The sequence below is a fragment of the Portunus trituberculatus genome, chromosome 3, assembly GCF_017591435.1.
Source record: "Portunus trituberculatus isolate SZX2019 chromosome 3, ASM1759143v1, whole genome shotgun sequence".
NCBI classification, from domain to species: domain Eukaryota; kingdom Metazoa; phylum Arthropoda; class Malacostraca; order Decapoda; family Portunidae; genus Portunus; species Portunus trituberculatus.
In genome coordinates this window covers 660,266-673,155 of record NC_059257.1, presented here as the reverse complement: position 1 = coordinate 673,155, position 12,890 = coordinate 660,266, and the positions used below count along the sequence as shown (strand labels likewise).

The following is a 12,890-nucleotide window of genomic DNA, read 5'->3' as shown; positions in this document are numbered from 1 at the left end:
CTCTCTCTCTCTCTCTCTCTCTCTCTCTCTCTCTCTCTCTCAAATAAACTCAGAATATAAACACACAACCGAACACCACTAAAACACACTCAAAACACCAAAACACAGAAATACACCCAAACACCTCAAATCACAGTCAAAACACAAACACGAAAAACACACCAAAACACATCTAAACACACCCAAAACACACTGCAAACACATCTCTAAACACTCAAACACGTAAAAACGCACCCAAACACACTCAGAACACCCAAACACATCCAAACACAATCAACACACTCAAACACACTCCGAACACACCCAAAACACACTCAAAACACGTAAAGACACTCAAAATACATAAAGTCACACTCAAAACACACTCAAAACACACCACCGGAAATACACTCAAAACACACCCAAACATACTCAAACTCACTCATAAAACACCCAAAACACACTCAGAATATCTCCAAACACACTCCAAAATACACTTAAATACAACCAAACACACAAAAACACACCAAAACACATCTCTAATCACCAAAACACACTCAAGACATACACAAAACATACTCAAACATATATAACACACTCAAAATACTCAAAACACACAAAATACATTGAACACACTCAAAACACTCTCAAAACACACCCAAACACATGAGACCACCATAAAAATACTCAAACACCACCAAAACACACCCACACACACTCAGAATACCTCCAAAAATACTCAAAACACACGCAAAACACACTCAAATCACACTCAAATCACACTCAAAATACCCAAACATATCTCTACACATCCCAACATACTTAAACACACTCAAAACACTTCCAAACACAGTCAGAATTCCTCCAAACACACTCAGGCTTACCAAAACACAGCAAAACACACACAAAACATAAACGTAACACACAAACACACACACACACACACACACACAAAACACTCAAAGCACCATCAAAATACACAAACACCACTAAAACACACCCAAACTCACTCAGAATAACTCCAAGCACACTCGAAACACACTCAAAACACACTCAAATCACTATCAGAACACCCAAACATATATCTAAATATCCCAACGCACTCAAACACACTCAGAATACCTCCAAATACACTCTAGCACACAAAAACACCAAAACACACACAAAACATACACAAAACATCCAAAACACACCCAAACACACACAAAACACACACAAAACACTCAAAGCACCATCAAAATACACAAACACCACTAAAACACACACAAACACACTCAGAATACTTCCAAACACACTCAACACACACCCAAAACACACATTAAACACACCCATAACACATTAAACACACCCAAAACACGGTCAAAACACGCCAGACACACTCTAATACACTCAAAATATCTTCAAACACTCAAAAACACACTAAAACGCACTCAAATCACCATCAAAATACCCAAACACATTTCTATGTAAACATCCAAACACACTCAAAACAGTCAAAGAACACCCAAACACATCTCTAATCACCCAAACACACCTAAAGCACACAAAAATACATTCAAACACGCCAAAACATACAAACACACTCCAGACACACCCAAAACACACTCCAAACACACACAAAACACACAAAAACACACCAACACACATCTTTAATCATCCAAACACACTGAATACACACCCAAACACACTCAAACACATCTTTAAACACACTCAAAGCACACACATACACACTCAAGTCACCTTCAAAATACTCAAATACATCTCTAAGCATCCAAACACACTTAAACACACTGAAAACACACTCAAACTCACTCAAATACCACCAAACACACTCAAACACACTCAAAACACACAAAACACATCTTTCAAACACCACTAAAACACAACCAGACGCAACACACAGTCAAACACACAAAACACAAATTACCATCAAAATACACAAACACTACTAAAAGACACCAAAGCACACTCAAACACACGCCAACACTCTCAAAACATTCTCCAAACACTCGAGACACACTCAAAACACCATCAAAGCACTCAAATCACCATCAAAATACACAAAGACACCCAGACACACTCTAACACGCTCAAATATACATCCAAACCTCCAATTTTCCTAATCCAAACACTTTTTTTCCCTTTCCCCACAGAGGTACAGCGCCACAGAGGTACAGTGGGTGTTCCAGCGGCGATGTGTACGAAGATGGTGCTCTGAGGGGATCCAAACGCGGGGGCTGTGTATTACCGCTCAAACGCGACATGTACTGTACCACCAAACAGTGCTGGCTCGCGTGAGGCAGGAAGGCATCCATGCCAATACCACATCCATTGTTTTGAATGTGTTTGTAGGAAAAATTGTGTTTGGGTGTGGTTTGAGTGTGTTTGGGTGTGTTTGGAGGAAAAATTTGTGTTTGGGAGTGTTTTGAGGAAAAAGATGTCTGTTTGGGTGTGTCTTGTAAGTGTGTTTGTGTGTTTTGAATGTGTTTGTAGGAAAAATTGTATTTGAGTGTGTTTTGGATGTGTTTGTGTGTGTTTAGAGAAAAAAAATTGTGTTTAGGCGTGTTTGGAGGAAAAAAAATGTCTGTTTGGGTGTGTCTTATAAGTGTGTTTGAAAGTGTTTGTAGGAAAAATTGTATGTTTGAGTGTGTTTGGGTATGTTTGGAGGAAAATTTTTCTGTTTGGGTGTGTTTTGAGGTTTGACTGAGTGTGTTTTGAGTGTGTGTGTGTTTGGAAGTGATTTTGAAGGCGTTTGGGTGTGTTTTGAGTGTGTTGAAGGAAAAAATGCGTTTTGGGTATGTTTGGGTGTGCTTGGAGGTGTTTTAAGTGTGTTTGGAGGTGTTAGGTGTGTTTTGTGCAGAAAAAAACTACTACTATTGCTACAACAATTATTACTACTACTGCTACTACTACTACTGCTACTACTGCTACTACTACTACTACTACTACTACTACTACTACTACTACTACTACTACTATTACTACTACTTCTACTACTATTGTGTGTCTATCTACTACTAAAACTCTCTCTCTCTCTCTCTCTCTCTCTCTCTCTCTCTCTCTCTCTCTCTCTCTCTCTCTCTCTGTGTGTGTGTGTGTGTGTTGTGTTATATCTGTGTTTAGGTGCACCGAGCGAGATTGTGTGGCGCATCGTCATCACCATCCTCATCATCATCATTGTCATCACCATCATCATCATCATCATCATCATCATCGTCATCATCATGTGTGAGCCTGGCAGTGTCCTGAGCGGGAGCGAAATAAAGCAATATTTGTCCGTGTTGGCGTTTGTTTGACTTGGTTTGGTCATTCATTTGTCATTTTGTCCTTGGCTGAGTGAGAGGAGAGACGAAAGGCTGACTGGGAGAAGCGAAGGAGATGAAGGGAAGGAGAGAGAGGAAGGAGAGAAAGGAGAGGTAAGGACGAGAAGACCGAAGAACGCGAATAAAGACACCACCAACATGACGAGGGAATAAACAAAGCAAACAAGCCAAAATTTAAATCCGTAAAAAATAAACGAAATTACGAGAATATCAACAATAAACTAAGGGAACATAGATGAATAAAACGTAATAATGATGAGAGAGAGAGAGAGAAAAAAATAAATTCCCGTGATTACGCGAAAATAAATTCCCGTGAAGATGAAATAGCGATGAAAACGACGCGAAAATAAATTCTAGTGAAGATATGAATGAGCGAATGAGTGAATGGTACTTAATGGTAGTTAGCTCGGTAAGCAGCGGCCGCTCAACACCCAGACTTATGATATGCTGTTGCCGGGCACTGTGTGAAGACGTCTTAGGGGCGAGAATTGTGGACAGCGAAACATAAGAGAGGGTGTTGTGCTGGTGAGGAAGGATTTGAAGGAGCGAATGAGCGAATGGTGCTTAGTGGTAGTTGGCTTATTAATCTCCACTGTATATTCAACACCCAGACTTATGATATGCTGTTTGGCCCTGTGTCAAGACGTCTTAGGGCCGAGAATTGTGGACAGCGAAACATAAGAGAGGGTGTTGTGCTGGTGAGGAAGGCAATCAATGAGCGAATGGTGCTTAGTGGTAGTTATATAGTTCATTAATTACCCACTCTCTTCTCTCTACTTTCTACTCGCTGCTGTTTGGCACTGTGTCAAGACGTCTTAGGGCGAGAATCGTAGACAGCATAATAATAATAATAATAATAATAATAATGGCAATAAAAGTGATAACAATAACAATTCTTAACTACTTTTTATTTTATTTTAGTTAAAAATATAGTTATGAAAAAAAAATAGGAAGTACATTCATCTTACAAACACACACACACACACACACACACACACACACACACACACACACACACACACACACAGTTTACTATTAGTATTAATTTATTAATTTATAATTGTTGTTGACAAGGGCAATACATTCCATAATGAAACAAGAGTACAACAGAACAACAGCAGTATTATGTACAAGTCAAATCTCCTCACCACAACGATTTAGTGCAGACAACAACACATCTGTCTCTCACAACACACTTCCTCACATTCTCTCTCTACCAATCAATACAACACTGTCAAACAAATCTGACAACACAGGTAAAGAGTCTCCAATAAATACAAGTTGCAAGGTTAAAAAATTCCTTCAAACCTTCCTCCACCAAATAAACAACAAAAAGTATAAAGCAAAACACATCCAACTCACATTGGAACTGTTGCACAGGTAAAGACGTCAATGTTGTGACCTTTAAAACCTTCTAACACATCAAACACCATTTCCCTTCAAGCATCAACAAACACACTTCCACTGTGTCATGTACGTACACAGAGCCACACCAACCTTTGCCATCGCCTCTTTCCATCAGTGTACACAAACTGCTAATATCTAATGTGCTATGCCTGGCTCTGCATTCCCCGGACACCACAAACACTTCTCTTCTGTCAGACCCCACTTGTTCTTGTGGACAGACAGGATGACACAGCTGGGTTCCTCTTCAGCTGTGATGACACAAGCCCCAATCAGTCATGGCAGAGTTGACAGGCAGCAGCGTTCATCCACCAATCCAGGTCTCCTCCAGCACCTGTGAAGGCATCCACTCCTGCCGGCTTGCTATCCACTCCTGGGCACTGATCACCGGACCGCTCTCGGCTCCCCAGGCTTGAAGGGGCCGCTGGACTGTGGCAGGAATGGGAATGGGTGCGGTGGTGATGGTGGTGGTGGTGGCGGACTAATCTTTTTGCATCAGGCAGCAGCAGACAGCCCCTCTCAATCCTGCGGGCAAATAGGAGTTCCTAGTGATAAACTGGAGTCCATCAACGGAATCTGTACCTAATGAGTAAGCAGTATTAAGGTATGCTACTAGATTTCCTATCACTAAAAAACATTTTGTGATTCATACTGAGCTGGTAAGCTAATGATTTGGATGTATGGGGATGTAATAAAGTCAAATGGTTACAATGAAGGGGTGATGGACTGATAAAGGGTACTATACCATCTCTCTCTCTCTCTCTCTCTCTCTCTCTCTCTCTCTCTCTCTCTCCTTACCAGTGATGATGGGGCGAGGCACTTGTGGTCCCAGGGGTGGGTGGGAGTGAATCTTGAGCAGCTGGTCACACACGCGGCGGTGCTCCCTCACACAGAAGGTGGAGTACGCCTGCAGGAGGAGAGGTGGACTTACTGGCAGGGACAAGGGACAGAGGTACTGGTGGGGTGCTGAAAGGCTGGCTAAGGAGGAACAAAGAAGGACTGGGAGAGTGAAAGGCTGGATAGAGATCAAGAAATGACACTAGAAACATTTATATATGGACGGTAACGAAGGGATCAACAGAAAACATTAAATAAAACAATAAAAACATTCATATATGGACGGTAACGAAGGCATTAACATAAATTAAAAAAAGAAAAACCTGATCAAGCTTAATGAATCTAACAATAGCGGCAACAAAACACTGCACACCACAAAATGTCCAGGTGTGTCACTCACCTACCACCAACACATTACCTAATACTGATACTACTACTCTCTCTCTCTCTCTCTCTCTCTCTCTCTCTCTCTCTCTCTCTCTCTCTCTCTCTCTCTCTCTCTCTCTCTCTCTCTCTCTCTCTTCCTTTCCTCCTTTCTTCTCTTGAGTTGTCATTTCCTTCGTTCTTTTCCTCCATTCCTTCTTGAAGTATTATTATTTCTTATTTGGTCTTTTTGTTTTTCATTTCTCTTCTTTTCTTTCTTCATTCTTCTTCTTCCTCGCTGCAAACAACGAATTCAGTTTTCAAACCCACAAGATAGAAATAAATAAGCTGCAAAAACACACAAAATGGTATTGATAATTAATAGTAATAATAATAGTAATTTTCGGCAGCTTTTATCACACACACACACACACACACACACACACACACACACACAAGAACAGTGCGCGGTTAGCAACTAACTTAGCCTCTCCCTCTCAATGGCAGCGATCAGAGCAGAGCTCAATGCCGAGCTTAGTGTAAGACTGCGACCACGCTTAATGCACACTGAATGACACAAACACACACAAAATACGCCAAAAACACCCCACGACACCAGGAGGAGGAGGTAGATTTTAGGGATGCGCGAGTGTACTGTACCTGTGGTGTTGGTGAGGAAGGAAGAGGAAGGTGCATAAATTTGTCCCACACACACACACACACACACACACACACACACACACACACACACACCGCGTAGTGTAGTGGTTAGCAAGCTCGACTCACAATCTAGAGGCCCGGGTTCGAGTCCCGTGGCGGCGAGGCAAATGGGCAAGCCTCTTAAATGTGTGGGCCCCTGTTCACCTAGCAGTAAATAGGTACGGGATGTAACTCAAGGGGTTGTGGCCTCGCTTTCCCGGTGTGTTGAGTGTGTTTTGGTCTCAGTCTTACCCGAAGATCGGTCTATGAGGGAAAGACTGGCTGGGTGACCAGCAGACGATCGAGGTGAATTACACACACACACACACACACACACACACACACACACACACACACACACTCAGGACGATCAAGTGACGTTGGTAGAGGTGGAAACTTGGAGACTGGATACAAGCTAAACAGACGTTGCGGCCACCGAACACACACCGCCGCCGCCGCCGCCACCTGCTGCTGCCCAAAACATACCAATTAATATTAATGAAAACACTCAAAACCCCCCAAACACTCAAAACCGCGCACAACACCGCATTACACATTGAAAACACTGATAACCCTCACAATAAACAGCGAAACACTCACAACATGGGTCAAGTGACGCTTGCGTGGAGGTGGAGACTGGAGACAGCCGTGAGCCCGTGACGCCGCCACAATCACTCACTGCTCTGCCTGACTTAGTTAGGCCTTCACCACACCAACGCCCGCCAATGACACTTGTATCTGAACACCTGATAGCCAAACACACTCATGTAGCTCCATTTAGTGACACCAGTGGCGGGAAAACAATGCTAAGTGTGCCAAATATTAGCTAAGCACGGCCGACAGCCGACACTTGCATGTGATCTGAGCCATGCAGCGCCGCCGCCCACTTCACCAGTCTCAGACTTAAAAAAATAACCTTAGCTACCACCACACACCACACCACACGCCATACAACACCAGCATCCCTGGCGTCACGACCTGCGCCCCCCAACCCCTCCGCCCTCAGCCGCGATGAGCAGCTGTGAGTCTCACCGCCGCCTACCTCCGAACCGTCCCGCCCACTCCCTCAGTCAGTCAGTCCAGCACCACATATTTAGGGCAATATTGAGTGTTTTGCAGGGGTGTCCATTTAGTACACTGACACACACACACCGCAGCTGGATCCGCCCTAGTGTAGCCTCCCTGCCCATCTGCCTGCCACCTGCATGTCTGCCCACTTGCCTGCCACCTGCATGTCTGCCACCTGTATGTCTGCCCACCTGCATGCCACCTACATGCCTGCCTGCCTGCCATCTGCATGCCTACCTGTCTGCCTGCCACCTGCATGCCTGCCTGCCACCTGCATGTCTGCCTGCCACCTGCATGTCTGCCTGTCTGCCTGCCACCTACATGCCTGCCTGTCTGCCTGCCACCTGCATGTCTGTCTGTCTGCCTGCCACCTGCATGTCTGCCTGTCTGCCTGCCACCTACATGCCTGCCACCTGCATGTCTGCCTGTCTGCCTGCCACCTGCATGTCTGCCTGTCTGCCTGCCACCTGCATGTCTGCCTGTCTGCCTGCCACCTGCATGTCTGCCTGTCTGCCTGCCACCTGCATGTCTGCCTGTCTGCCTGCCACCTGCATGTCTGCCTGCCCTGCCACCTGCATGTCTGCCTGTCTGCCTGCCACCTACATGCCTGCCTGTCTGCCTGCTACCTGCATGCCTGCCTGCCTGTCTGCCTGCCACCTGCATGTCTGCCTGCCACCTGCATGTCTGCCTGTCTGCCTGCCACCTGCATGTCTGCCTCTGTACAGCCGGCCCCTCATGGTTCACTTAGCTAGCAAATACTCTGCTACCTGCCGCCCTTACTATTTATTCACCCTGCAAGTCATTGTGTGTACACTTACCTCTTTTTAACTAGACTACAATGCCATAGAAAGCCTCCTCCTCCAGTCCTCGTCCTCGTCCTCCACCACCAGCGCAACACAGCAGCAGCAGCACAGCGCGCATCACCTTCACACCTCAGTCAGCTCCACGTGTACTGACTACTGACACACTGCTGCGAGGTCGAGTTGCCAACTTTACCCTAAATTCACCCTTACCATTATCCTGTTTGCCTTAAAATTTGCCCGTTTGTTAAGAATCTATTTTCAAAGATCATTTCTATATATGAATATGTAAGAAATATTACCATAATATGTACGGTGATGAAAAAATATAGTCAGGTGTACTTGCACGGCTGTCCACTCATGTTACAACTGTTGGAAGGTTTACTCCTGGTCAGGTTTGTGTATGCAGTCCGTCATGAGATTCACGTGTGTTGAGGTCATTTGGAAATTGTCTCATGTTCAATTTCCAAAGGTTCTCTCAGCGTGAATCATTCCAATCAATATGTCTGTGTTCAGGGAATTTATTGTTTTTGTTGTCAGTAGATTGATTTGAGAGAGAAAAAAAAACTACACTGTCGCTTGAGTGCAGGTGGCCTCACATGCATCAATATGCGATTAAATTGCCAGTCGGTAGAGTTTCCGATTGAATATCTGTACCTAGTGACTGGGAAAACCAGTCGCAAAACAAGACCAACCTGCTGGTCTTGTTAAGTCGATTTGCGACTTTGTTTACGTTGTGACGTCACAGAGAAAGGTTTGAAAATGTGGTGGCCAGATGTAGGGAAGATGTTGGAGTTGACGAGGGGAAAAGAGCACATCTGGGACCCTAAAACTTCAAAATAAAACACATAAAACTTACGCAAAGCGACGTTTGATAAGATCGCTGCCACTCTCCAAGAAGTGTTTCCCTCAATGCGGGGTGTTGTTGGAGGTGCGCAGTGAACACTTGGCGGGATTTAATTTGATCGCAATCGTCACCGTCACCGGAGGAAAGTTGTTTGTTTACATTCACATTTCAGTCTCATAATGATACGTGTGAACCCGCCTCTCTCTCTCTCTCTCTCTCTCTCTCACACACACACACACACAATACATTTCAAGAATATAAGTAAATAAATAAATACAAGTATTGCATACCTTACTGCATGAACATCCTACAGTCTGGGGAAAAATGGAAATTATTCCATTAGGCGTCGCAACAGCTTAGGTCACACGGCACCGCTTGGGTTAATTAACGGGAGAGCGTTGTTACATCTCCCACCAGCAACTCTACACAACTCTACACGTAGGTTTGGCAAGGAGTGGAACACGAGCCGCCTTAATTAACCAACTACGCCACCCAGCCCTGGTCTGGGGAGCAAACGTACGTAGGTAAGTAGGATATTCCTTGAGTATATTCCTGAGAGTGCTGAGTCTAGTATAGGAGATGGTCAATGAGGGCACACTAGTCATGTTGACCTTGTGGTCTAAAGTTAGCAATGAGAGGACATTCCGTGACATAATGACGCAGAGTGTGTCCTCTTGGTGCAGCTCACACCACACTTCACACACCAGGAGAAGCACTCACTGACTTTCCCAAAAGTATTTACAGCCTCATGTGAGCCTCATTGCCACCCTGTTGTGTGATGCAGTGTGTCTGCCATAGGTGTATGCACAGCTCTGGGAGACACGTGCATGGTGAAGACTACTGCCACTGCTTCTATGGCAACAAAGCTCCAACTGATCACTAATGCTACTATGTACAAAGTCCTTAATGCTACTCTTAACACAGCCCAGAGTGTGCTCAGTCCCAGGGTGTCGTCCTGAAGGGCACATTGAGCAAGGCGGCGGTCTTCCGTCGTTTTCATTACGCGGGATACCCACATGAGAGGGTATCCAGGTGAAATGCACCGTGGCACCAGCACCTTCCAGGGCGTGGATGAAATTAAGACATCATTATTGTATTGAGGAGAAAAGAAAGTAGACCAGACTATAGCATTCACCATTTTTGTTACCGTTTTCCTGTAACTTTTTCCTGTTATCGATTTGTTTTCCGTTACTTTTTTGCGTTGCTTTTTTGCGTGATTGTTTTTTGCGTGAGTTTGTGTCCTGGAGTGGAGAGTGTGCGCCGTGCGGGGCTGACTGACTGACTGACTGACTGAAGGCAACACGGAAGGAGAAACGATGGGTGAGGAGAGAAGAAGGGGAAGGAGAGACGGATGACACAGAGGGGGAGAAGGAGGGAGAGGAGAGAAGGAAAGGAGACACGGAAGAGAGATGGGGACGAAAAGAAAAGGGAAGGGGGGAACCACACCTAGAGAGAAAAGGATGGAGAGATGCGTCAGTTGACAGAGAGAGGGAGGGAAGGAGGGAAGGAGGGACGACAACGAAGGAAGAGACACAAGGATTATTATTGAAAAGTTAGGCAAACCAAGAAATGTGACTTGCTATGAGAGGAAAACGTTAAAAAGTTCGGCTAGTGAAGAGTGTGTTCAGCTTTATGACATTTCTTGTGTTATTATTGCCTCGCCTAAAGGTTTGGATCAACACTTCAATAAAACACACTCCTCAAATTATCCACATTGTTTTCACTCCCTCAAAATACAAAATACTCATAAAATTTTGTATAGTTTCTCATTGAAAAATAGATTGATGAAGAAAATAGGCTTTCATTTATCATTACAGGCTTATATTTATGTATTAAGTTTTGAATATAGAAGGCAGAGGTTCTCAAAATATCGAGATGACATTTTAGCCCTCAAACTGCTAAATCAACGTCATCATTTGTATTGTTTCTTTAAAAATATATTAGTGCAGAATATACGCTGCTATTTATTATTATTGCACTGTGTTTGTTTGAAGATTTATAATATATATATAGTAACGGTTCTCAAAATGTCGAGATGGCTTATTGTTACTCAAAATATTCAAATAATTAATATTTATGGGTATTTTATAAATAATATAATATAGAATAATTGCTTTTATTTAATATTATGTGGTTACAATTATGCATTAACATTGAATATATTATTTTGGCATTATTATAATTTATTAGAGATAGTTCAGTTTCTCTTAGAATATTACCGTTTAATATATAATAAAAATAATAAGAATAATGTTAATTATTATAAAGATAATAATAATAATATTCAAAATAATAATAATAATAATAATAATAATAATAATAATAATAATAATAATAATGGAAAAAATAATTACAATTCATAAAAACGCGGCTCCCTTGGCCACGCCCACTTGTGCCTCTCCGCCAACACCAACACACCATCACCAATTGTCCAGAGAGAGAGAGAGAGAGAGAGAGAGTGTGTGTGTGTGTGTGTGTGTGTGTGTGTGAATGTGTGTGTGTGTGTGTCAGTGTGGTGGTGTTAGCAGGACGCCACACTGCACCACAGTCACCTCAGTAATGGGGCGGTGCTGGGCTGCCTCCTGCACCACCTCCAGCCCACGCACCATCTCACCAAACACATCTTCATCATCATCATCATCATCACCACCACCACCACGAGGCCGACAGTCCCGGGTGGTGATGCCGAACTGAGCACCCCGGGCATCGACACACCCCCCCATGGCCACCACACAGCCCCCGCCTTGCCTGACCTCCAGTAGTCACCCTGGTGAAGGCGAGGCAGCAGGGCGGCTCCTCCCTCCCCATCATTGGTCTCATAGTCACCTCCCTCCACCCTCTCCCCCGGCAGTCCCTCACCCCACACCATAAACAAGGAGGTGTTAGCGTAGCAGGCGCCCCGCTGCCCCGAGCACAGCAACACAAACTGCCGGCCCCTGGGGTGTCCTGGGTAGACTCACCACCACCCGCCGCGCCGCACTGCCGGGCCACGCCAGGTCCAGGAACACCTCGCAGGGCGGGGCGGCCGGCACCACCTCGCCCATCTGCAACACAGGGGGGGGTGGGGGGGTTGTTGTTAGCAGGAGTTGTAGTAGTAGTAGTAGTAACAATAATAATAATTATAATAATAATAATAATAATAGAAAAAATAGTAGTAGAAGTATTAGCAGTAGTAGTAGTGTTATGCCAGCAATAGCATCTTGTCTAGGGATCAAGGCACACAGAAACTTCTAGTTAAGCCGGGCTTGCTAATGCATTTAATTAAGACATTTCACCATCACCACAACCCACATAAACCCATCACCACACGGCACATATACAATATCTACAATTGTGTGAGCTCGACACGTAAAACATATCCTACATAATCCTGGAACAATACTTAAGTATTACCTGGAGCCACGGAGAAGGAAGTGTGGACGAGGCAACTGCCAAAGCGAATCTGACTTGTCCCAGGGCTCCAGCTAACACGTATCCTAGGGACACGTCACCGACCGATACGTCAGCCAATTCCATGGTTCGTGACCCTTCATTCGAAGACATTAATATCGAACCAATGTATATAACAAT

At 44.3% G+C, this 12,890-nt stretch overlaps 1 long non-coding RNA gene across 2 annotated transcripts; it reads right to left on the bottom strand.

Moving 5' to 3' along the window:
- Window positions 1-4,229: 4,229 nt before the first annotated feature.
- On the bottom strand, window positions 4,230-8,904 carry LOC123508155. 2 transcript variants are annotated; one of them, XR_006675875.1, is made up of 4 exons: window positions 8,776-8,904; window positions 8,492-8,643; window positions 5,505-5,613; window positions 4,230-5,231 (listed from the first exon to the last, which is right to left on the bottom strand). It is a non-coding gene; the product is annotated as an uncharacterized LOC123508155 (long non-coding RNA). The 2 variants fall into 2 exon arrangements; XR_006675876.1 differs by lacking the exons at window positions 8,492-8,643; window positions 8,776-8,904 and adding an exon at window positions 5,944-5,961.
- Between the last annotated feature and the right edge of the window lie 3,986 nt (window positions 8,905-12,890).